Source organism: Pimephales promelas, chromosome 2 (genome assembly GCF_988280905.1).
Source record: "Pimephales promelas chromosome 2, fPimPro1.hap1.1, whole genome shotgun sequence".
Classification (NCBI taxonomy): Eukaryota; Metazoa; Chordata; class Actinopteri; order Cypriniformes; family Leuciscidae; genus Pimephales; species Pimephales promelas.
This window is the reverse complement of record NC_142770.1, coordinates 26,259,304-26,285,417: the sequence shown is the minus strand read 5'-3', so window position 1 is coordinate 26,285,417 and position 26,114 is coordinate 26,259,304. Positions and strand designations below refer to the sequence as shown.

General features: G+C 46.9%; 1 protein-coding gene across 2 annotated transcripts in view; it reads right to left on the bottom strand.

The window, feature by feature from the left end:
* lmcd1 (LIM and cysteine-rich domains 1) overlaps positions 1-26,114 on the bottom strand; it is a 61,319-nt gene that overhangs the window by 33,739 nt on the left and 1,466 nt on the right. The window lies entirely within an intron of this gene.

Sequence of the window (26,114 nt, the reverse complement as noted above, 5' to 3'; positions counted from 1 at the left end):
TGTTTTTATCAACTTCGCCTTCTCAGTAAAGTGAAGCCCGTCTTATCCAGGAGAAATTTGGAAACAGCTGTTCATGCATTTATTACATCGAGGCTTGATTACTGTAATTCTCTGTATTATGGTATTTCTCAGGCTTCCATCTCGCGTCTACAGTTGGTCCAAAATGCTGCCGCTAGACTACTTGAGGGGAAGCGAAAGTTTGACCACATAACACCTATCTTAATGTCTTTGCACTGGCTCCCAGTAAAGTATAGGATTGAGTTTAAAATTTTATTATTTGTCTATAAAACTCAGAATAACTTGGCTCCTCAATATTTAACTGATCTTCTGACTCCGTACACTCCTTCTAGAAATCTGAGATCCTCTGACCTTGGCCATCTTACAGTCCCTAAAGTTAATCTCAAAAAACGTGGTGAGCGTGCTTTTGCTGCTGCTGGGCCAAAGCTGTGGAATAGCCTTCCTCCTGCAATTAGGCAAGCTCCATCTATCTGTACTTTTAAATCTCAACTCAAGACTCATCTATTCACCCTGGCTTTTAACACCCTGTAATCTGTCTTCCTGTTTTCTCTGTTTTTCTTTTTATTATTATTATTATTATTATTATATTTTTTTTTTTAGTGCCTTCTTGTCTCATTTAGTTTTAAGTTTGTATTGCAGTTTTATATCTGTGTCTCTTTTATTCCTTGTAAAGCACTTTGGTCAACCTCGGTTGTGTTTTAAATGTGCTCTATAAATAAATGATTGATTGATTGATTGACTTATTATCCGGATAACTTATCTGGATACAGATCTCATTTTAATTCCAGGTGTAAACGGGGTCTCGGACACACTCTCTCTCGCGCAATGTCACTTCGATTTTGTCCAGTCCGGCACCTCATAAGAAAGACGTGTACGGAGGGGATGGGGGTGTGCGTGTGCGTGCGTTGAGTTTCTTAACTTTTTCGCCGACGAAAACAGAGCCGTGGAGGATAACGGGAGGGGTTACTTCGCCCAGATTTGCTTCCCCGTCTGCATTTTCCACAGACATACATTCTTCTCCCACACAAAAAAGAATTTCATTCCAAATATGTAAAATTCCGCGAAATTCCAGGTTAACACTAGATTCCACGTTAATTGGCCAATTCCGCGATTCCGTCCGCGATTCCGTGATCGCGGAATATATAGGGCCCTAAGTAACAGCTCTTAGCTTCTCATTCGCTCACCGGCTCAGTGATTCTTCATTCCTGGCGACAGAGACTGAACAACAGAGGGTCAGTAACAGCTCATAGCTTCTCATTCACTCACCAGCTCAATGGTTCCTCCAGCTCTGAACATCAGAGGGTCAGTAACAGCTCATAACTTCTCATTCGCTCACCGGCTCAATGGTTCCTCCAGCTCTGAACATCAGAGGATCAATAACTGCTCATAGTTTCTCATTCGCACACCGGCTCAGTGATTCTTCATTCCTGGCGACAGAGACTGAACAACAGCTGGGACTACGATTGAGGTAGAATTCAGAATTTTCCGCACTCGTGCAATCAGTAAAATACTCGAGACTTCAAACGTGCTTCTTGCCATACTTGTGCAATCCACAATACCTCACAGTAAATTAAGCCTCCATTCATATCTCCGGCGGGATCCTTCGTGCCGCTGGCTTGGGGTTCTCCAGACTTTGTGAGGAATAAACATACCATAAGTTTTCTTCTTCCGCGGCTTCCCTCCGCTGCCTTTCTGTGCCTCCCTCCGAGTGTCTTCACTCTTTCTCTTTTCCCCAAAATTTCTCTCTCTTCAAAATGGCTTTCTTTTATACTCCACTTTGGGAGCATGTGCCCCAATCACCACTCAAGCTCCTCCTCCTCCACACCTGCCACTAATCCTCTTAATAATCACCTAATCATCCGGTGACATCCTCCCCCACCAGTCCGTTCCAGTCCCTGGAACAGGGAAAAAAAAAAACTGGTCTCCCCATGGTCCACAGTTGCTCAACTCAGACGGACCCTGCCGACTACGCCACTTTGTCACAGCAGGTAGGGGTGAGCTACAACGGGTCGCCCACCCCTAAACTGAAACACCGCCCTGAGGAGCAGACCGTGGAAACACATGAGGAGGTTAAAATAAATAACAATGTTTCTTTATTGGAAGACCCCATTTGTAGTTTATTTATTTCTAAAGAAACACGACAATGTATAAATAGCTCCATTACCTTGTAGCTTATGTTATGGCCCCGTAGAAGCAGTTTTAGTGAAAGTAGGCTAACGATTGCGTCATACCCACGTGACTCTCTGTCGCACGTAGAGAGATTACCGTATGGACAGGAGGAGAAGCTCACGTGCAATCGGGGAAACGTGGAGGCAAAATGACAAAATAATTAATCAGAATACCTAGCAGAATTGTCTCCTTCTCTTAGCTCATGGACAGCTCCTATTCACACTCTCCGCCTCTGCATGTTTCGGAAGGGAATGATTCAGATTTCTCATGCCACAGCACTAGAAGACAGACGGGTTTCTCTCGTCACATTACGTTGTCAAGCTCTGTTTGAGTCTGCGCGTCGGGGATGGAAGTGCTAAAAAATCGCCAAAAACGGGCTTCAATCGTCTCAATGAAGTTCCAATGAGATCGCTCTGTCCATTTTTTTTACTGTCTATGGTGATTCTTCATTCCTTGCGACAGAGACTGACAACAGTGGGCCGTCCACCCCTAAACTGAAACACCACCCCGAGGAGCAGCTGGGACTACGAGTGGAAGTAGAATTTAGAATTTCCCACACTTGTGCAATTAGTAAAACACTTGAGACTTCAAACGTGCTTGTTTCCACACTAGACACTGCAATTTAGTGACACACAATACCTCCCAGTGAATTAAGCCTCCATTCATATCTCCGCCCGCATTAGCCATTCATATCCCTGAACGCATTAGTCCTTCACGTCTACTGCGATCTCAAAGTTCCGGCCAGTTGATAATAGCTAGAATATCAAAATCGACTGCAGGTGGGAGATCCTTTTCCTATTTAGCACTAAAACTCTGGAACAGTCTTCCTAACATTGTCCGGGAAGCAGACACACTCTGTCAGTTTAAAGCTAGACTAACACTTTCCCTTAAATCCTGATGTACTCGTTACATCATAAGAAGAATGGCATCTACACTAATATTTGTCTCTCTGTTTATCCCGAGGTTTACCACAGTCCGCCGGATCCAGGCCGTATCCAGAACTGATGAAAGACCTGCGCCTGTACGCGACGACAACGCAGTCCTGACTAGTGAACGTATAACTACTGTAGTCTCTCCCTGTGAAGGCCTCTTTCCCTTTACCTCTGTACAGATAATCATTGCCAAAATAGTTCCAGTTCACATGGCTACATGGAAGCTATAAATAAATCTGTTTTTATAAATTTTTAAGACCAGACAAGTAATTTGTTGAGGTCAATTTGTGAAGAAAGACTTTATCTAAAGCCTGCGCACATATTCAAATGCACAAACCTAAAGACCTTATGCACCAGAGAAATGAGGGCGCCGCCATCTTTAGAATATTGTCTTTGAACTTCCGTTTTTGCGGTCGCTCTGTGTATCTCTATGTCATTGCTGTCCAGGAGTAATTAGCTTTTGAAGTGGATTCACTTAATGTAAAATTAACAAAAGTTATCATGAGGATTGTAATGTTTAAAGCAGTTGTCTTAACACATGTCAGTAGACCGGGAAGATTTTAAAGCGAGCCGTTCATTCATAAATAGGCAAGATCACTGTGAAAATACAGACCGGAAGACAAAAGACAACAAGCGCAGCGCTGAAAAGGGGTGGGGCTAGATAAGGTCTATAGACTAAACACGTAATACGCATGTGCACGCCATCAGCGTTTTCATAGGTTTGCGTTTTTAAAGCTTGCGTAGAGATAAAAAAAACGTCCTCGGGTTACGACTGTAAGCCTTGTTCCCTGAGAAGGGAACGAGAACTGCGTCAAATGACACTTTGGGGGAACGCCCCTCAGCGTAGCGTCTCTGAAGTATGAATGAAACTATGCCAATCTCTGATTGGTGTTGCGTCATGACGTAATGTGTGACGGCACATAGGCGGAAGCTATATAAGGACCCGGCACACATGAGATGTCAGCTTCTGTGATGAAGCAAGCGCTCCCAGGCAGGGGAAGGCGTGGCCACGAGACGCAGTTCTCATTCCCTTCTCAGGGAACAAGGGTTACAGTCGTAACCCGAGGACGTTCCCTATCGAGGGAACTCAAACTGCGTCAAATGACACTTTGGGGGAACGAGTACCCACTACGCCACAACGCGCCCTGCCTGCCCTGGTGTGAAGCTGCTCACAGGCACACTCAGGACGCGAGCACAAGAGAGCCGGGTGTCGACGGAATGTCCAAACTGTAAACCTAATAAAGGTATATGGGGTGGCCCATCCAGCTGTATCGCAGACCTCCTGGATGGGAGCCCCCGTGAGAAGGGCTCTAGAGGACGCCAAGCCTCTGGTGGAATGAGCCCTCACAGCCACAGGTGAAGGCATACCGCGCACCTGGTAGGCCGTAGAAATAGCATGGACAATCCAGTTGCTGATGGTCTGTTTAGAAGCGGGAAGCCCCTTCTTGGGGGACCCAAAACACACCAGCAACTGGTCCTCCTTCCGCCATGAAGAGAGCCTCTGAATGTAGGTCCTCAGTGCTCTGACAGGGCAGAGCAAGTGAAGTCTCTCTTCATCCGCCGACACATGGGATGGAGGATGAATCACCTGCAGAACACCATAGGCTGTGCCACACTGGATGGCACCTTAGGCAGATAGCCAGGCCTAGGGTGAAGGATGGCTTTAATGTTGCCTGGAGCAAACTCCAGGCACTCGTTAGATATGGAGAGCGCCTGAAGATCTCCCAACCCTCCTCAGAGAAGTGATGGCCAACAGAAAAGCGACCTTCAGCGTCAGGTTCTTGGCCTCAGCCGACTCCAGTGGCTCGAAGGGGGCCTCAGCCAAACCTTCGAGAACTACTGTCAGGACCCATCTGGGAACCCTGGTACGAGCCGCAGGTCTCATCCTCCAGGCTCCACGGAGGAAACGTACGATCAATCGGTGTCTCCCCAGAGGTCCATCACTCAGAGGAGTGTGGAAAGCCACAATGGCAGCCACATACACCTTGAGTGTGGACAGGGTAAGACCAGTGGAGAAGCGATCTTGGAGGAACTCCAGCACTGAAGCCACTGGGCAGTTAACTGGATCAACCTCACACTCCCTACACCAAATGGTGAAAACATTCCACTTCAATCCGTACAGTTTCCTCGTGAAGGGAGCTCTAGAGCTGAATATGGTCTCCATTACTCCAGCTGATAGGTTGGCCTCTAGGTACTGTGCCCCCTCAGGGGCCAGACCCACAGTTTCCATAACTCTTTGGCTGAGGGTGAAATATTGAGCCCTCCTCCTGTGTCAGCAGGCCCCTCCTGAGGGGAATCCCCCACGGAGGGCCGTCTAGAGCAATATAATGTCTGAGAACCATACTCGGGCCGGCCACAACGGGCTACCAGCAATAGACTGATTCCATCACGACGGACCCTCTCTAGAACTCCAAGGAGCAGAGCGATCGGGGGAAATGCATACAGACGTAGCCTCGGCCACGTCTGTACCATGGCATCCAGCCTCAGGGGGGCTGGAGGAGTGAGGTGAAAACCACTGTGGAGAGTGGGTCGTCTCTCGAGACGCAAACAGGTCCACTACCACTGGGCCAAACCTCTGAGATATTGACTCTACCACCTCGGGGTGGAGTCACCACTCCCCGGGCCTCAGCCCCTGTCTCGACAGGACGTCTGCTCCCTGATTTTGACTCCCCAGGATGAATGTCGCTCTTAGAGACAACAATTTCTCCTGGGACCACAGGAGGATCTGATGCGCCAATCTGCATAGAGGGCGAGACCTCAGACCCCCCTGATGGTTTACATAGGCCATGGTAACCTCTGAGGTCCGGCAGGAAGCTCCTCAGAGCCCGGGAAACCGCCAACATTTCCAGGCAGTTATGTGCCAGGAGGAATGATGGTCCTGCCATAGGCCTGTCGCAAAGCGACCGTCCATGACCGCGCCTCAGCCCGTGAGGGAAGCGTCTGTCGAGACGGTTTTCCGGCGACATGACGCTCCCAACACTGGACCTTGGGACAGAAACCAAGCTTTCTTCCACATAGATAGGGAACGAAGGCATCTGCACGTAACCCTGATCGTGCGGAATGGATTTCCCCTCAGGGAAAATCCCTTGGTTTTAAACCACCACTGAAGGGCCCTCATGAGCAGCAGTCCAAATGGAATGATGTTGGACGCTGCTGCCCTGAGCCCAAACACTCTATGGAAATGTTTGACAGTGATGGCTTGGCCCAGCTTTATCCCAGCCACTGTGGCCAGATGGATCCGACTCACGCGGGAGACAGCCGTGCCCGTATCGTGACCGAATCCCACACCCCTCCCAGGAACGTCGTTCTCTGGGCAGATGTCAACACGCTCTTCTTCGTGTTGAGTCTCCACCCCAACTTTTGGATGTGGGCGAGGACAACATCTCGATGCTGAACCGCCTGCTCTTGTGACTGAGCCAGCTCTTTTTATTTAGTGAGCCAGTCGTCTATAAAATTGAGCACCCTGATACCCTCGAGTCTCAGGGGTGCTAGAGCTGTATCCACATATTTGGTAAATGTGCGGGGTGAGAGTGCTAGGCCGAACGGAAGAACCCGATATTGGTACGCTTCAGATCTTGAGATCTTCAGATCTATCGTGACAAACCAATCCTCGGATTGACTTTGGTACACAATTGTTGGTGAGCATCTTGAATCTGAATCTCCTCAGAGAACGGTTCAAGTGCCTGAGATCTATTATCGGACGCAACCGCCCCATCCTTCTTGGGAACTATGAAGTAGCGGCTGTAGAGCCCGGACTCCCTGTCTAGTGGAGGAATATGTTCTATGGCCTCTTTTTCTAGAAGGGAGTTTACTTCCTGTTCCAATACCCAACCCTGCACTGAGTCGACTACAGTCCAGATCACCCCATTGTATCTGGATGGGTGGAAACCGATCTGCAGCCTGTACCCATTCTGAATGGTGCGCAGGGCCCTATTTTACCAAGGGAACCAGGCTCTTGAGCCTGGCCTCGGGTATTAATCGGAATTCGTTCTCGATCCCCTGAAGCGGATTTCCGGCAGGGCTGGACCGAAAACGATTCTCGATGGGCGGACGCGATTGCTGCCTGGCCGCAAGCCTGTGGGGCGGACAGTGCAGCCTGCGTTCGCTGGAAACCGATGCGTCCCGAAACGTGTTTAACGGCGGGAGAGCAACATCGATTTCCTGCGGGCTCCGCGAAAGGGATGACTTTGGTCGCTCCACCGCGGGTGGGGCTGCCCGCAGAGAACCTAGGCTGGCTAGGACCTCTTTGTGGAAGCCTTTATAGCCTGCAGGACGACCCTCAGGTTGCCCTGTTTAGGCTGAGGCTTCGCCTGAGAGTGCCGTCTATGCCCCCAAGCTCCTAGAGGAGGGGCTCTAGAAGCAGTACTCTTTCACCAAACAATAATGTTTAATATTATTAGTCTCGTAATCTACACGCTGCCTCAGCAACCGTGAGATTTGAGCCGTAATAATATATTTGGCTTTCATCCCTCGAGAAGGAAGTCAACAGATGTGAGGCTGAAATATCCGACAGCGCATGTACTAATTTGTAGGCCTATGCGTCGAGATATTTCTCAATGAACACTGCCAGCACCCTCAGGAGCTGACTGTGAATGCCTCACACAAAACAGTATTATTATTTTTTTTTTACTATTTAAAATTTTTATTTACAGATTATGTGTCCTTATTATTGTAGACTCATAATCTACGCGCTGCCTCGGCAACGGCGAGATTCGAGTCATTCACTTTCATCTCTCGAGAAAAAAGTCAATAGGCACGAGGCTGAAAACACCCGAACGCACGGCTGTGTGTGCGTCCAGATTTTTCTCAATGAACACAGCCAGCGCCCTCAGGAGCTGACTGTGCATGCCTTGCCCCCACACAGAATCTTTATTGCAGCGTAAACTCGTAATCTACACACTGCCTCGGCACACGCGAGATCCGAGCCACTAGATTCTGAATTGCAATGCAGACCTTAAATCTACGCGCTGCCTCGGCAAAACGCGAGATCCCAGTCTCAGAATCTTTATTGCTGAGTAGACTCGTAATCTACATGCTGCCTCGGCAAACGCGAGAACCGAGCGACTAGATTCTGAATTGCAATGCAGACCTTAAATCAACGCGCTGCCTCGGCAAACGCGAGATCCCAGTCTCAGAATCTTTATTGCTGAGTAGACTTGTAATCTGCACGCTGCCTCGGCAAACGCGAGATCCGAGCCACTAGATTCTGAATTGCAATGCAGACCTTAAATCAACGTGCTGCCTCGGCAAACGCGAGATCCCAGTCTCAGAATCTTTATTGCAGTGTAAACTCGTAATCTACACGCATGCCTCGGCAAACGGGAGATCCGAGCCACTCGATTCTGAATTGCAATGCAGACCTTAAATCAACGCGCTGCCTTGGCAAACGCGAGATCCCAGTCTCAGAATCTTTATTGCTGAGTAGACTCGTAATCTACACGCTGCCTCGGCAAACGCGAGATCCGAGCCACTAGATTCCATATTGCAATAACTCAGGACAATACTTATGGGACAAACAACACCAAATAAGACAGACAGTTTTGACACAGAGCGCTTTGCTGAAGAACAAAAAGCTGACATCTCATGTGTGCCGGGTCCTTATATAGCTTCCGCCTATGTGCCGTCACACATTACGTCATGACGCAACACCAATCAGAGATTGGCATAGTTTCATTCATACTTCAGAGGCGCTACGCTGAGGGGCGTTCCCCCAAAGTGTCATTTGACGCAGTTTGAGTTCCCTCGATAGGGAACATATGTATATATTATTTCATTTTCTTTAAGGCTTGCACCGTGGAACCCATTTCAAGGTTTGCGTTCTCGAGCCCCAGGCACTGCTGTTGTGCGGATGAGCATTCAGAGCGTGGGTTTCTGTTAGAACGATGTCGTGTTAGCGGCCCCTAAGTTAATAACTAATGAAAGTTGCGATGGAAGTGAATCAATCAAAACTAAAATATTCTTGGGTTTGCGTTCTGCTACCGCCGCCTTTAAATCCCACCAGAGATTTTCTAAGGGGTTCAAGTCAGGCAACTGTGATGGCCACTGTAGGATCTTCCAGGACTTATTCTGCAACCAAGCCTTAGTGAAATTTGAGGTATGCTTGGGAACCACCAAGTCCCACCATGTTTAACTGCTTAACAGTGTTCATTTCAGAATATGCTTCATTCTTCTTCCTCCTTTCATTGGGCTGAAAAGATCCAGTTTTGTTCATCGCTCCACAGAACTGAATCCCAAAACTTCCATTGCTTATTTTTATGATTTTGAGCATTTTTCTTGTGCTTTTGGGTCTGTAGTGGTGTACGTCTTGGAGTTCTGGCATGTGTTTAGCACACGACTGTGCAAGCTGAAACCTCATTGTCTATTGTAAACAAGTTTTTCTGAACCTGCCTCCTCAGAAATCTGTTGATAGTTTCCTTTTTGTGCCCCGTCCAGGTAGTGTAACCACTGTTCCTTTAACTTTGAACTTGAAAACTATGCTTCCAATGGTAGCAACATTTAATGACTTTGTTATCTTTTTATATCCTGTTCTTTGTTTGTGAAGGGTGATGACCATTCTTTTGACTTATTTGCCATATTTCTAACATACAGTCAAACATGACACTCAACAAACCTAGCCAGTTCAGATATTTAATGTGTTCTAGTTCAAGCACACCTGATGCAACTAATGAAGCCCTTGATTAGTTTCATCTCATGTGCTTAAGGTGTGCACCTGTTTTGCAGATTTGTGCTGTTGTGAGATCTTCTATTCATGGGGTTGAATAATGTTGATACTGCAGAAGTCACTAAAAGTTGAATTTTGGGAAATGAAATATTTGTTGTGTTGAGCTATTTCAACTTTTACTTTTGTTTGTTATTTGTTTATTGCACACAGCTGAAAGTCTGTAAATTTTGGCAATAAACCAGAATTTGAATGGGGGTTGAATAATTTCAATTACAACTGTAGGTGTTACAAATTCACATGAGTATTTCCATTTTGCAAGAAGGCTTGTCCTGACAGTATATATACCCATGCATGTCAATCAGACAGGGTGCATTAGAATGGGAAACAATTAATATTCAACGCAAAATAATTAATTTAGCTGAAATATCTGTTGTTGGTCATTAAATTTAGATTTAAATGTCAACATGTAATCCAAGTATTTTAAGAGAGTGGTTACTGTAAAGGGATGACAGCATTTTAATAAAATCAAAAATTTAAGACGTTTCTTTAAGACATTATTCCTTATTCTTTCTTATTATCTTCCTTTTTAATGTGGGGATTTAAACAGTCTTTTTAGTTCGAGTAACTTTAGTTAGTTTAGTTTTTAGCTAGTTCTTTTGCATATAGCATAGATACAGATAGAAAATTGGCCTTTTTAAAATCTGATTAATCAATTTAACCAAATATATAATCATTAGTTTTGTAGCTCCAGACAGAACGTCTCAGGTTACGTCTGTAACCATAGTTCCCTGAGAAGGGAACGAGACGATGCGTCACTGTTACGCTTTTGGGAACGCCTCCAGCGTGACTGCGTCTGCATCTATGTCAACTAGTCCAATAGGAAACATGACCGTCATGGGCGGATGACGTCATGACCAGGAAATAATAAAAGAGCACCCGGTGCAAACCGGCATTAGCTTCAGAAATTGCCGAAGCAAGCCGATACAGGGATGCAGGAAGTATGGCAGGGTGACGCATCGTCTCGTTCCCTTCTCAGGGAACTATGGTTACAGACGTAACCTGAGACGTTCCCTATCGAGGGAACTCGCGATGCGTCACTGTTACGCTTTTGGGAACGAGAATACCCAAATCGCCAGACTTTCAAATGCCTGAGTGTCAGCCTGTTGTCACACCACCCTAAGCATTATTAAGCACATGTGAACCTGGGGCAGCCTCCACGTCCAGGCTATAAAACCTGACAAATGTGAGAGGAGAGGACCAACCCGCCGCATCACAAACATCTTGCAGAGAGACTCCAGATAAGAGAGCTTTAGAAGCCGCCAAAGGGCAAGGCAGGCCAGAAGACTCATAAGCAAGAGAAATAGCCTCAACTATCCACTTGCTAAGTGTCTGCTTTGAAGCAGGAAGACCCCTCTTGGGAGATCCAAAGCAGACAAATAACTGATCAGATCTCCTAAAAGCAGAAGTCCGATGCACATAAGTGTCCAGTGCTCTCACTGGGCATAAAAGGTTCAATCTTTCCTGGTCCGGAGAAGAAAACGGTGGAGGACAAAAAGCCTGTAGCACAATAGGCCTCGGAATCATGGTGGGCACCTTAGGCACATAGCCTTGTTTAGGGTATAAGAATGCCTTGACCATCCCTGGTGCAAATTCAAGGCATGTAGGGGAAACCGAAAGGGCCTGAAGGTCACCGACTCTCTTAAGGGATGAAATAGCTAACAGAAACACTGTTTTAAAAGTGAGAAATTTCTCTGAAACCGAATCCAGGGGCTCAAAGAGAACCCCAGATAAGCCTTCAAGAACAGTAGCCAGATCCCAAGCCGGCACCCTAGTACGAGTTGCAGGCCTCAGCCTCAGTGTGCCATGGAGGAAACGTGTAATCAAGGGGTCTCGACCGAGGGAAGTACCCCCCACTAGGGCGTGGAAAGCCGCAATGGCTGCCACGTAAACCTTGAGCGTGGAAGGACATAGACCTGACGAGAAACGCTCTTATAGAAACTCAAGAACTGTGTTGACTGAACAATTAATCGGGTCCCACTGGTGTTGGCGACACCAGGAAGTAAACACTTTCCATTTAAGTGCGTAAAGTTTCCTCGTAGCCGGAGCTCTGGAGCTTAAAATGGTCTCAGCTACTTCCGCTGACAGACCACTACTCATGAGTTGGGCCCCCTCAGAGGCCACACCCATAGTTTCCAAATCTCTGGCTGGCGGTGAAATATCGTGCCCCCTGCCTGAGACAGAAGGTCTCTCCTGATGGGCAACTCCAGGGGAGGCCTGTCGAGAAGATGAATGAGGTCCGCAAACCAAATACGACTTGGCCAGCGTGGTGCTACTAGCAATAGACTTATCCCATCCTGGCGGATTCTCTCCAGAACTCCTGGGAGCAGAGCTACAGGGGGAAAGCCATACAGACGCAGCCTCGGCCATGCCTGAACCATAGCATCCAGCCCCAGGGGGGCTGGTTGAGTGAGGGAGAACCAAAGAGGACAGTGCGTCGTGTGCTGTGACGCAAACAGATCCACTTCCGCCTGGCCATACACCCTCCAAATCTGCTCCATCACCTCGGGGTGGAGCCTCCATTCCCCCGGCCTCAGCCTCTGCCTCGACAGTGTGTCTGCTCCTACATTCTGGGCCCCTGGAATATACACTGCCCTCAGTGAGAGCAATTTCCCTAGGGACCACAGGAGGATCTGGTGCGCCAGTTTGCACAGTGGACGCGAACGCAGACCCCCCTGTCGATTTATATAAGAGACCACTGATGTGTTGTCTGTCCGGACAAGCACATGATGGCCCCTCAGATCTGGGAGGAAATATCTCAAAGCCTTGAAGACAGCCATCATCTCCAGGCAATTTATGTGCCAGGAGAGATGATGACTCCTCCACAGACCCTGAGCTGAACGGCCTTCCATTACCGCTCCCCAGCCGGTGAGGGAAGCATCTGTCGAGATAGCCACTCGATGGCAAAGAGCTCCCAACACCGGACCCTGGGACAGGAACCAGTGTTTCCTCCATATAATCAAGGCGTGGAGACACCGCCGCGTGATCTTGATCATACAAAGTGGGTTCCCCCTCGGGGAGAACCCTCTGGTCCTGAGCCACCACTGCAGAGGTCTCATGTACAACAGGCCAAAAGGTATCACGTTGGTCGCTGCTGCCAAGATACCTAACAGTCTCTCGAACTGTTTCACAGTGCGTGACTGACCTAGCTTTAGCTCCTTTGTGGCGGAAAGGATAGCAGCTACACGAGCGGGCGACAGCGTGGCTCGCATCGTGACTGAATCCCATACCACACCAAGAAAAGTGGTTCTCTGTACTGGAGAAAGCACACTCTTCTTGGCGTTGAGCCTCAACCCCAATTTCTGCATATGTGCGAGAACGACACCTCGGTGCCGAACCGCTAACTGTTCTGACTCTGCTAGAATCAGCCAGTCGTCTATGTAGTTCAGAATGCGTATGCCCTGCAGCCTGAGCGGGGCCAGAGCTGCATCTACGCACTTCGTGAACGTGCGGGGTGATAAAGCTAGACCGAATGGAAGTACCCGATATTGGTATTCTTTGCCCCCGAAAGAAAACCTCAGGAACCTCCTGTGCTGAGGGAGGATGGAGATATGGAAGTACGCGTCTTTCAAATCTATCGTGACGAACCAGTCCTCGGATCTGATTTGAGTCACAATCTGCTTGAGTGTCAGCATCTTGAACTTGAGTTTCTGAACTGAACGATTCAATAGACGAAGATCTAAAATGGGACGCAACCCTCCATCCTTTTTTGGAACAATGAAATAGCGGCTGTAAAAACCTGATTCCCTGTCGGGTGGATACACCTGCTCTATAGCTTCTTTCGCTAATAAAGCCTTCACTTCTTGCTCCATCACCAGAGCCTGCTCGGGGTGTACCAACGTGGGCAGCACCCCGTTGAAACGTGGAGGACGAGAACCGAACTGGATTCTGTATCCTCTCTCTATCATCTGCAGGACCCAACGAGAAATATTTGGCAGATTCCTCCATTCTGTCAGAAATTCTACTAGGGGAACCAGCCTCTCGAGGCTGGCCTCTGATGTATTTAAAACACCCAGCCCGGGGGCCTGGAACATAACGGCAGAAACCAACCGGACTGACTGTTTTTGAACCCCCCTCAGAAGGTTCCCGTCCGACGCAACGTCGAGTCGACGTTGCGCCAGACGTTCTCTGGCGACCACTGCGCCCCGAAGCACTAAGGGTGGCGGGGTGGGCAGAATTGTCCCCTGAGGACCCCGAAATGAACCGGGCACCGTATACTGAGGTGTACACCGGTTCACTTCGGTTGGGGCCGTCCTCACTGGTCTGACACCCGTGGCGTCAGGACCTTTTCTTTTGCGCCGAAGCCTTCTTAGCCTGAAGAACGGTCCTCAGATCCGGCTTCGACTTCGAAGGCTTTGGCTGAGAGTGTTTCGTCAGCCTCCAGTGTTTTTGTGGAGGTGCACGAGACGCAACACTCTCTTTTTGTTGCGCACGATATGATGAGCTTGACGGCTGGGGCTGCTCACGCCCAGCAGCCCCAGGGGGTTGGACACGGCGAGGGAGAAATTTTTTAAATGCCTCGGACTGTTTTTTAGCTTCCTGAAATCTCTCGACGACCTCATCAACAGCGTCGCCGAAGAGACCATCAGGATTAACCGGGGCATCTAAAAGGAAGGAACGATCTCGGTCCTTTAAATCAGTCAAATTCAACCACAGATGTCTCTCAGTGGCCACCAGGGCTGCCATAGACCACCCAATTGCTCTAGCGGTCTCCTTAGTAGCCCTGAGAGACAAATCTGTGGCCCGACGAAGTTCTCGAATTTCATCGAGTCCAACTCCCTCACTTTTATCCAAATCCCCCAGCAGCTCAGCCTGGTATGCCTGTAATACAGCCATAGTATGGAGGCATGCACCAGCCTGACCTGCTGCCGTATAAGCTTTGCCCACTAACGTAGATGTTGTTTTTAATGGTTTAGTGGGTAAAGCTGAGGCCTTCAGAGACGATACCGAACCGGGTGACAGATAGCTCGCGAGCGTCTGTTCAGCCCGGGGCATCGCCTCATAGCCGTACTCTTTCAGCCCCCTTATACCCGAATAAATATGAACTTGAGGGCTGAAAATACGTGCAGAGTACGGCTTATTCCACGTTCTTGAAATCTCATTATGTAAATCGGGAAAGAATGGAAGGCCTCGTGGTGGAAGTGAAACACTAGATGAAAGAAAACGCTCGTCGAGTTTGCTTTTAGGACGCGCGTCCTCTCTTACAGCTGGCCAATCAATATGTAATTTTTCAACCGCTCTAGTAATCACTTCCACCAACTCATCATATGCGGGAGAAACAGATGGCGAGTCTTTTTCTCCCGTGTGTGTGCTTAAACTGTCGATGCTCAGTACATCTACCTCCTCGGAGCTAGAGCACTGAAGCATCGGGCTCTCTCCCCGGGCAGAAGGAACCGCAGCGCGGGCTTCTGACACCGGAGCGAGAGCACTGGATCGTACAGAAAAGGAAGGCGATAAGGCCACAGGACCCGTCTCCAACCCCTCTGAAAGATCCTTTTGCGATCCCCAGGAATGCATTCTCCGCGCTGCCTCGGCAGACGCGGGTCCTGCACCCTGAGGATCGCGAGCCTGGCCGCTCTCATCAAACAGCGCCAGGCGGGAGCGAAGCATGCGGAGCGAAAGATTTTTGCAGTGTTGGCAGTCAGCCTCCTCGAAGGCTGACACCGCATGCTCCACTCCCAAACAAATGACACAAAGCTCGTGAGTATCCCCACCCGTTAAATAGCGCGGGCAGGGAGAAGCACAAAGCCTGAACATCTGTTTCGCCATAATTCCGTTCCAATAATAATCACAAACAACAGTAAATAAGACAGACAGAGACACAGATCGCTTGCTGAGGCAACAGAAGCTAATGCCGGTTTGCACCGGGTGCTCTTTTATTATTTCCTGGTCATGACGTCATCCGCCCATGACGGTCATGTTTCCTATTGGACTAGTTGACATAGATGCTTCAGACGCAGTCACGCTGGAGGCGTTCCCAAAAGCGTAACAGTGACGCATCGCGAGTTCCCTCGATAGGGAACAATGTTTTTTTAGCAGGATTACTCAAAAAACGTCCCCAATTGTCAGCCTAACAAATAGAACTGCCCAAAGAAAGAGAGAGAGAGAAAAAAAAAAAACGTAACAATGTCCAGAGGACATAAAACATGATATGAAAAAAATGAAACAAAGAAAAATCATATTAGAAATGTTGCACTTTTAATGTAGAGATTAAACCCTATGCAATGCCACTAAAAAACAGTGACATTTCAGAGAAAAAAGATAAAAATAAAAACTTAAACCAACCTAACTGTTTTATAACTTGGTTTGTGGCTGTGTTCAGAATGAACTAATCGTCAAGCTCATGTGAATCAGTACACTCCTGTCTTCAGCTGAATTAACTCCAAATAAACTGGTTCTTGTGAGATTGATCTGACATCTTGTTGCTGCTACTACAAGAGCCATGGGCAAAGAAGAGCTTGCGATCAGCGTCATTGTTGAAAGTTGTCACTCAGTTGAAGGCTACAAAAAATTCAAAAGACTTTTGATGTACCAAAGAGAAAGCTGGTCATGGAGGCTGTCAACAGGCAACATTAAAAGAGTTGGTTGCTTGGTACAGGACACATCCTATATATACATTCTACATATTCTCCATCTATCTGTGTGGGAAGACTAAACACATCCAAGCCCAGGTAAACTTAGCAGAAACGTACATCCAGTCTCCCAAAACCCTGTGTAAAACTGTGTTACGGTCTTTGTGAAAGGTATGTTTGGCACACCAGTAGAAGAACAGCATAACCGCGTAGGAGCATCATCACGCTTTAGGCTGCTGTTCTTCAGCTGGGACTAAGGCTTTAGGAGCATCATCACACTTTAGGCTGCTGTTCTTCAGCTGGGACTCTGGCTTTAGGAGCATCATCACACTTTAGGCTGCTGTTCTTCAGCTGGGACTCAGGCTTTAGGAGCTTCATCGTGCTTTAGGCTGCTGTTCTTCAGCTGGGACTCAGGCTTTAGGAGCATCATCACACTTTAGGCTGCTGTTCTTCAGCTGGGACTCAGGCTTTAGGAGCTTCATCGTGCTTTAGGCTGCTGTTCTTCAGCTGTGACTCAGGCTTTAGGAGCATCATGACACTTTAGGCTGCTGTTCTTCAGCTGTGACTCAGGCTTTAGGAGCATCATCACACTTTAGGCTGCTGTTCTTCAGCTGGGACTCGGCTTTAGGAGCATCATCACACTTTAGGCTGCTGTTCTTCAGCTGGGACTCGGCTTTAGGAGCATCATCACGCTTTAGGCTGCTGTTCTTCAGCTGGGACTCGGCTTTAGGAGCATCATCACGCTTTAGGCTGCTGTTCTTCAGCTGGGACTCAGGCTTTAGGAGCATCATCACACTTTAAGGCGCTTTTCCACTGCATAGTATGGTACGGTTCGGTTCGGTACGTCTCACTTGTGGTGCTTTTCCACTGCATGGTACGGTACAGTACGGTTCGCTTCAGGTCGCTTTAAATGGTACCTGGTCTGTTGAGGTTCCAAGCGTACCGTACCGGTACTGCTGTTGTACCGGTACGGTACTGTCGAGTCCCAGCTGCTGTTCTTCAGCTGGGACTCGGCTTTAGGAGCATCATCACGCTTTAGGCTGCTGTTCTTCAGCTGGGACTCGGCTTTAGGAGCATCATCACGCTTTAGGCTGCTGTTCTTCAGCTGGGACTCAGGCTTTAGGAGCATCATCACACTTTAAGGCGCTTTTCCACTGCATAGTACGGTACGGTTCGGTTCGGTACGTCTCACTTGTGGTGCTTTTCCACTGCATGGTACGGTACAGTACGGTTCGCTTCAGGTCGCTTTAAATGGTACCTGGTCTGTTGAGGTTCCAAGCGTACCGTACCGGTACTAAAATGTGACGTGAAACACTGCAGATCACTGATTGGTCAGACAGAATCGTCATTACCAGCGTCACTACTAGCGTCATTGGATTTGCGACACGAGACACGAGACACTTTTTTAGCAGTATTTTTGTTTTGCTGCCATCAGCCTCATTTTAAACACATTTTTCCGTCTAGCAGTTAAAAACAACCACATACCGAGAATCAGGAACACCATCCCCTCGATAGTCTCCATTGTTCCTGTGTTGTGGGTTTGAAAATGTGGCGCTTTTAAGAATATGTCATGGCAGTAGAGGCGCGCGCAAATAACGATCAGTCCCACACACTTTGAAGGGGTACTACTGCAGTGGAAACGAAAAGCGATCTGAACTGTTCCGCGCCGAGTCGAAGCGTACTGAGCCGAACCGTACCGTACTATGCAGTGGAAAAGCGCCATTAGTCTGCTGTTCTTCAGCTGGGACTCAGGCTTTAGGAGCATCATCACACTTTAGGCTTCTGTTCTTCAGCTGGGACTCGGGATTTAGGAGCATCATCACGCTTTAGGCTGCTGTTCTTCAGCTGTGACTCGGGATTTAGGAGCATCATCACACTTTAGGCTGCTGTTCTTCAGCTGGGACTCGAGATTTAGGAGCTTCATCGTGCTTTAGGCTGCTGTTCTTCAGCTGGGACTCAGGCTTTAGGAGCTTCATCGCACTTTAGGCTGCTGTTCTTCAGCTGGGACTCAGGCTTTAGGAGCATCATCACACTTTAGCCTGATGTTCTTCCACTGGGACTCGGGCTTTAGGAGCATCATCACACTTTAGCCTGATGTTCTTCAGCTGGGACAGTGGCTTTAGGAGCATCATCATGCTTTAGGCTGCTGTTCTTCAGCTGGGACTCTGGCTTTAGGAGCATCATCACACTTTAGGCTGCTGTTCTTCAGCTGGGACTCAGGCTTTAGGAGCTTCATCGTGCTTTAGGCTGCTGTTCTTCAGCTGGGACTCAGGCTTTAGGAGCATCATCACACTTTAGGCTGCTGTTCTTCAGCTGGGACTCAGGCTTTAGGAGCATCATCACACTTTAGGCTGCTGTTCTTCAGCTGGGACTCAGGCTTTAGGAGCTTCATCGTGCTTTAGGCTGCTGTTCTTCAGCTGTGACTCAGGCTTTAGGAGCATCATGACACTTTAGGCTGCTGTTCTTCAGCTGTGACTCAGGCTTTAGGAGCATCATCACACTTTAGGCTGCTGTTCTTCAGCTGGGACTCGGCTTTAGGAGCATCATCACACTTTAGGCTGCTGTTCTTCAGCTGGGACTCGGCTTTAGGAGCATCATCACGCTTTAGGCTGCTGTTCTTCAGCTGGGACTCGGCTTTAGGAGCATCATCACGCTTTAGGCTGCTGTTCTTCAGCTGGGACTCAGGCTTTAGGAGCATCATCACACTTTAAGGCGCTTTTCCACTGCATAGTATGGTACGGTTCGGTTCGGTACGTCTCACTTGTGGTGCTTTTCCACTGCATGGTACGGTACAGTACGGTTCGTTTCAGGTCGCTTTAAATGGTACCTGGTCTGTTGAGGTTCCAAGCGTACCGTACCGGTACTGCTGTTGTACCGGTACGGTACTGTCGAGTCCCAGCTGCTGTTCTTCAGCTGGGACTCGGCTTTAGGAGCATCATCACGCTTTAGGCTGCTGTTCTTCAGCTGGGACTCGGCTTTAGGAGCATCATCACGCTTTAGGCTGCTGTTCTTCAGCTGGGACTCAGGCTTTAGGAGCATCATCACACTTTAAGGCGCTTTTCCACTGCATAGTACGGTACGGTTCGGTTCGGTACGTCTCACTTGTGGTGCTTTTCCACTGCATGGTACGGTACAGTACGGTTCGCTTCAGGTCGCTTTAAATGGTACCTGGTCTGTTGAGGTTCCAAGCGTACCGTACCGGTACTAAAATGTGACGTGAAACACTGCAGATCACTGATTGGTCAGACAGAATCGTCATTACCAGCGTCACTACTAGCGTCATTGGATTTGCGACACGAGACACGAGACACTTTTTTAGCAGTATTTTTGTTTTGCTGCCATCAGCCTCATTTTAAACACATTTTTCCGTCTAGCAGTTAAAAACAACCACATACCGAGAATCAGGAACACCATCCCCTCGATAGTCTCCATTGTTCCTGTGTTGTGGGTTTGAAAATGTGGCGCTTTTAAGAATATGTCATGGCAGTAGAGGCGCGCGCAAATAACGATCAGTCCCACACACTTTGAAGGGGTACTACTGCAGTGGAAACGAAAAGCGATCTGAACTGTTCCGCGCCGAGTCGAAGCGTACTGAGCCGAACCGTACCGTACTATGCAGTGGAAAAGCGCCATTAGTCTGCTGTTCTTCAGCTGGGACTCAGGCTTTAGGAGCATCATCACACTTTAGGCTTCTGTTCTTCAGCTGGGACTCGGGATTTAGGAGCATCATCACGCTTTAGGCTGCTGTTCTTCAGCTGTGACTCGGGATTTAGGAGCATCATCACACTTTAGGCTGCTGTTCTTCAGCTGGGACTCGAGATTTAGGAGCTTCATCGTGCTTTAGGCTGCTGTTCTTCAGCTGGGACTCAGGCTTTAGGAGCTTCATCGCACTTTAGGCTGCTGTTCTTCAGCTGGGACTCAGGCTTTAGGAGCATCATCACACTTTAGCCTGATGTTCTTCCACTGGGACTCGGGCTTTAGGAGCATCATCACACTTTAGCCTGATGTTCTTCAGCTGGGACAGTGGCTTTAGGAGCATCATCATGCTTTAGGCTGCTGTTCTTCAGCTGGGACTCTGGCTTTAGGAGCATCATCACACTTTAGGCTGCTGTTCTTCAGCTGGGACTCAGGCTTTAGGAGCATCATCACGCTTTAGGCTGCTGTTCTTCAGCTGGGACCCAGGCTTTAGGAGCATCATCACGCTTTAGGCTGCTGTTCTTCAGCTGGGACTCAGGCTTTAGGAGCTTCATCGTGTTTTAGGCTGCTGTTCTTCAGCTGTGACTCAGGCTTTAGGAGCTTCATAGTGCTTTAGGCTGCAGTTCTTCAGCTGTGACTCAGGCTTTAGGAGCATCATCACACTTTAGGCTGCTGTTCTTCAGCTGGGACTCGGCTTTAGGAGCATCATCACGCTTTAGGCTGCTGTTCTTCAGCTGGGACTCGGCTTTAGGAGCATCATCACGCTTTAGGCTGCTGTTCTTCAGCTGGGACTCGGCTTTAGGAGCATCATCACGCTTTAGGCTGCTGTTCTTCAGCTAGGACTCAGGGTTTAGGAGCATCATCACACTTTAGGCTGCTGTTCTTCAGCTGGGACTCGGGATTTAGGAGCATCATCACGCTTTAGGCTGCTGTTCTTCAGCTGTGACTCAGGATTTAGGAGCATCATCACACTTTAGGCTGCTGTTCTTCAGCTGGGACTCGGTATTTAGGAGCATCATCACACTTTAGGCTGCTGTTCTTTAGCTGGGACTCGGGATTTAGGAGCTTCATCGTGCTTTAGGCTGCTGTTCTTCAGCTGGGACTCAGGCTTTAGGAGCTTCATCGCACTCTAGGCTGCTGTTCTTCAGCTGGGACTCTGGCTTTAGGAGCATCATCACGCTTTAAGCTGCTGTTCTTCAGCTGGGACTCGGGCTTTAGGAGCATCATCACACTTTAGCCTGATGTTCTTCAGCTGGGACTGTGGCTTTAGGAGCATCATCACACTTTAGCCTGATGTTCTTCCAATGGGACTCGGGCTTTAGGAGCATCATCACACTTTAGCCTGATGTTCTTCAGCTGGGACTGTGGCTTTAGGAGCATCATCACACTTTAGCCTGATGTTCTTCAGCTGGGACTGTGGCTTTAGGAGCATCATCATGCTTTAGGCTGCTGTTCTTCAGCTGGGACTCAGGCTTTAGGAGCATCATCATGCTTTAGGCTGCTGTTCTTCCGCTGGGACTCTGGCTTTAGGAGCATCATCACGCTTTTGGCTGCTGTTCTTCAGCTGGGACTCAGGCTTTAGGAGCATCATCACACTTTAGGCTGCTGTTCTTCAGCTGGGACTCGGGATTTAGGAGCATCATCACGCTTTAGGCTGCTGTTCTTCAGCTGGGACTCGGGCTTTAGGAGCATCATCACAATTTAAGTTGCTGTTCTTCAGCTGGGACTCTGGCATTAGGAGCATCATCACACTTTAGGCTGCCGTTCTTCAGCTGGGACTCGGACTTTAGGAGCATCATCACGCTTTAGGCTGCTTTTCTTCAGCTGGGACTCTGGCTTTAGGAGCATCATCACACTTTAGGCTGCTGTTCTTCAGCTGGGACTCGGGCTTTAGGAGCATCACCACGCTTTAGGCTGCTGTTCTTCAGCTGGGACTCAGGCTTTAGGAGCATCATCACGCTTTAGGCTGCTTTTCTTCAGCTGGGACTCTGGCTTTAGGAGCATCATCACACTTTAGGCTGCTGTTCTTCAGCTGGGACTCTGGCATTAGGAGCATTATCACACTTTAGGCTGCTGTTCTTCAGCTGGGACTCGGACTTTAGGAGCATCATCACGCTTTAGGCTGCTTTTCTTCAGCTGGGACTCTGGCTTTAGGAGCATCATCACACTTTAGGCTGCTGTTCTTCAGCTGGGACTCGGGCTTTAGGAGCATCATCACGCTTTAGGCTGCTGTTCTTCAGCTGGGACTCGATCTTTAGGAGCATCATCACACTTTAGGCTGATGTTCTTCAGCTGGGACTGTGGCTTTAGGAGCATCATCACACTTTAGCCTGATGTTCTTCAGCTGGGACTGTGGCTTTAGGAGCATCATCACGCTTTAGGCTGCTGTTCTTCAGCTGGGACTCGGGCTTTAGGAGCATCGTCAGGATTTAGGCAGATGTTCTTCAGCTGGGACTCAGGAATTAGGGCTTCAAGCACTAGAACCTTCTGATAAGAACTTTCCCCTTTCAGATCCACAACATCTCAATCCACACAAGCATGTCTTCAGGTAAAAGAGGAGTGTTGAACAGCTCAGCCTGAGGCCAGAACTGAATCCTGTAGACGCCCTGAAGAGGAGATGCTCTCGCTGTGATATACAGTATCTGTAGATCTGGAGGCTTTGAGCAAAGAGGAGTTAAGATGGGCTAAAACACTCCTATCCAAACAGACTGAGTGCCATAAATGAAAGGGTGCTTCAGCCAAGTAGTTCACATTTAAAGGGTTAGTTCACCCAAAAATGAAAATTAAGTCATTAATTACTCACCCCCATGCTGTACCAACCCCGTAAGACATTCGTTCATCTTCGGAACACAAATAAAGATATTTTTGATTGAATCTGAGGGCTGGATCACTTTTCCATAGACAGCCTGAGGGACTGCCTCTTGACGGCCCAGAAAGTCATTAAAAGAAAAGGTTTAAATATTCCATGTGCCTACAGTGGCTCAACTATAACTTTATCAAGCGACGAGACTACTTTTTGTGCGAAAAAAAACGTAAATAACGACTTTATTCGACTTTCCATTACTTCCTTATGGGCGCATGCGCGAGAACTGAGACGAGACCATTCTTCTTCGACTACTTTTTGTTACCGGCTGCTCACCGCTTAGGAGTTTTACCGCCCCCTACCGTATAAGATGACGTACTGATATAGCCGGAGGCGCAAAACGTTCTGTTTACAAGCAGTACGTCATCTTATACGGTAGGGGGCGGTAAAACTCCTAAGCGGTGAGCAGCCGGTAACAAAAAGTAGTCGAAGAAGAACGGTCTCGTCTCAGTTCTCGCGCATGCGCCCATAAGGAAGTAATGGAAAGTCGAATAAAGTCGTTATTTACGTTTTTTTTCGCACAAAAAGTAGTCTCGTCGCTTGATAAAGTTATAGTTGAGCCACTGTAGGCACATGGAATATTTAAACCTTTTCTTTTAATGACTTTCTGGGCCGTCAAGAGGCAGTCCCTCAGGCTGTCTATGGAAAAGTGATCCAGCCCTCAGATTCAATCAAAAATATCTTTATTTGTGTTCCGAAGATGAACGAAGGTCTTACGGGGTTGGTACAGCATGGGGGTGAGTAATTAATGACTTAATTTTCATTTTTGGGTGAACTAACCCTTTAAGCAGTCATAGTTATTTCAAGTTTTTCTAATAAATGTCTTTGTTGTGTGCTAACATTTTTGTCCCTCCCCCCCTTTTTTGGTTTCTTTCTGTTTTCCTGCTATCTTTTAGTTTGTAGGTGCTGCTGTTGGTCGGAGACCACCAATCATCAGTTATGGTTCAGGATTTAAGGCAATCTGAAGAACGGAAGAGGAGGAGTTTGGAGTGTTTGTTGGCTTATGCTTGTTGAGAAATACTGACTTTGTGGTGGTTTGCTTGCGTACTTATTTGATTATGTTTGCTTACAAGAGGACTTCTTGCCTGCACCAACCCGGAGAGAAGAGAAATTAAAGTATGTCATGTGACCTACATCTTACGTGGGGTTACCATTGTTAGACATTGTTAGGCAAGGGGCGTGTGCAACTGTGTAACTTTTGTTTGGTTAGTTAGTGAAGCTTTAGTTATGGCGTGTTAAGTGCTGAAGATTTTTTTTTTCTGTTTGTGTTTTAGGTTAATTTAGAGAGTGGGGCTTAGTTTGTTTTTTGTTTTGTTTGTTTAGCACCACTCATATTCTTTCTCTCTGTGGATTATTTCAAAACATTCTTTTTTTAAATTCTTTTAAGCTGTAATTTAAGTTTATTTGTTTGTTTTCATTTATGTAAATGATTATGTTCGTGTTGGAAATAAAGCGAACCACCTGCTTGCAGTAATTTGTTGTCTTGGTGTCATTCACCCACAGAGACTAAAACTATGAGTGTGTTTTCCATATTATGATGTTTTCCATTTTTTTCCGTCTTCCACATACTTTCACTTTGGTTTTCAGTTGCATTTCAGGTTGTAGTTTTTACAATAAATGTGTTGTTTAAAAAATAAATGTTTTGATTTATACTTGTTTAATTCTTTACATCACGCTGTTTTAACAGGTAACAAGAGTGAGGCTAATGCTGGTCAACCATATTAAACAATTTTGTCAAAATTATCATATCTCATGCCTCACACAAAATTAAATAAGGACTACTGATACAACATAAAGACTACCGATTCATGTATTTGGCAAACTAGCCGTCCAAATGAAAAACAAAAACAAAAAAACATTTAAATCAAATAATAAGCAAAAAAGGACATTATACAAAACAAACACGTCTGATGGTGAAACTGAATAATTTGGGCACTCTTCTGGGTGAGTCTTATAAAACAGTTCAATGACATTTCAAGAACAAGTTCTTACTACTTAAAATATTAAAAAAATGCTTTATACTGATTTAAATCAAACACTATTACACCTTTTTTACTGTAATACAGGACAATGGGTTTTTTACACTAATGGCATGAATAAAAGGATGAGACTCATGGCTGCAGAAACACTGGTCAGATGATGACAAACACCTCAGCCATTCACTTCAAATCACTCAACAATAGCTTGAAACACAATCCATAATAACAAGCTGTCCAGCTCAATTCCAACACTATCTCCCACTCGATTCAGATGGCTTATCTTTCATCACAGAGCTTAATATGACAGAAATAACAGCACACGGAGACAAACAGACCACAACAAAATATGCAACCATGCAAACAAAGCCTTTAAAACCTTTTGACCTTGTGACCATATCGTGTTTTTCAAAGGAAGAGGACATTGAGTACACTTTTACTTTTTAAACTAAAGAAAGTTTGCTAAATTTAGTTAATGCATTATTTAATGTGACAGTTAAAAAAAGACAGTTAGTTTTTCCCCCAAAGTTTGCATGCCTGCTGTAATTTAAGAAGTGTTACATATATGTAACCAAATATCTTTTTAGATTTATTTTAGAATCGGCATTATTAAAGCCATATATGGAGATCTTAATGTGGCTACATGCATGAATTGTTCAGTTGTACACATTTTCAGTAGTCAAAACAGTCACTTTGCAAAACAGCTACATTAAACCATACCCGAAAGCCAAAAATACACTGAAATGGTGGAGGTGCAGTAACTTGCATCATCCTATATAAAAGATCCTATATTTGAATCAGTGTCGGGGATAAAGGGGCATCTTATTTCATTTTATTAACGATAAAGATATAGTTAATCATTTTAAATATATCATGATTTTTTTCAGCTGATGAACGATAAAAACACTTGACAGCCAAGCAGAATCCAGCCCGCTTTAAAGAAGTCTAGCATTTAGTAATTACAGTAATTGATTCTTCTGAAATCCAAAAGACAAATGAAGGTATCATACCAGCTGAAATGCCATGTTTTCTTTATTATTAATAGCAATCTATAAACAATCAAAAATCAAGACACTATTGCTATTATGTCATTTAGTTTCAACATTTTTTTTTACGTCAGAGTCAGACATCCCTCTTTAAAAACAATAAGTAGCTAAACTATTAGCTGCA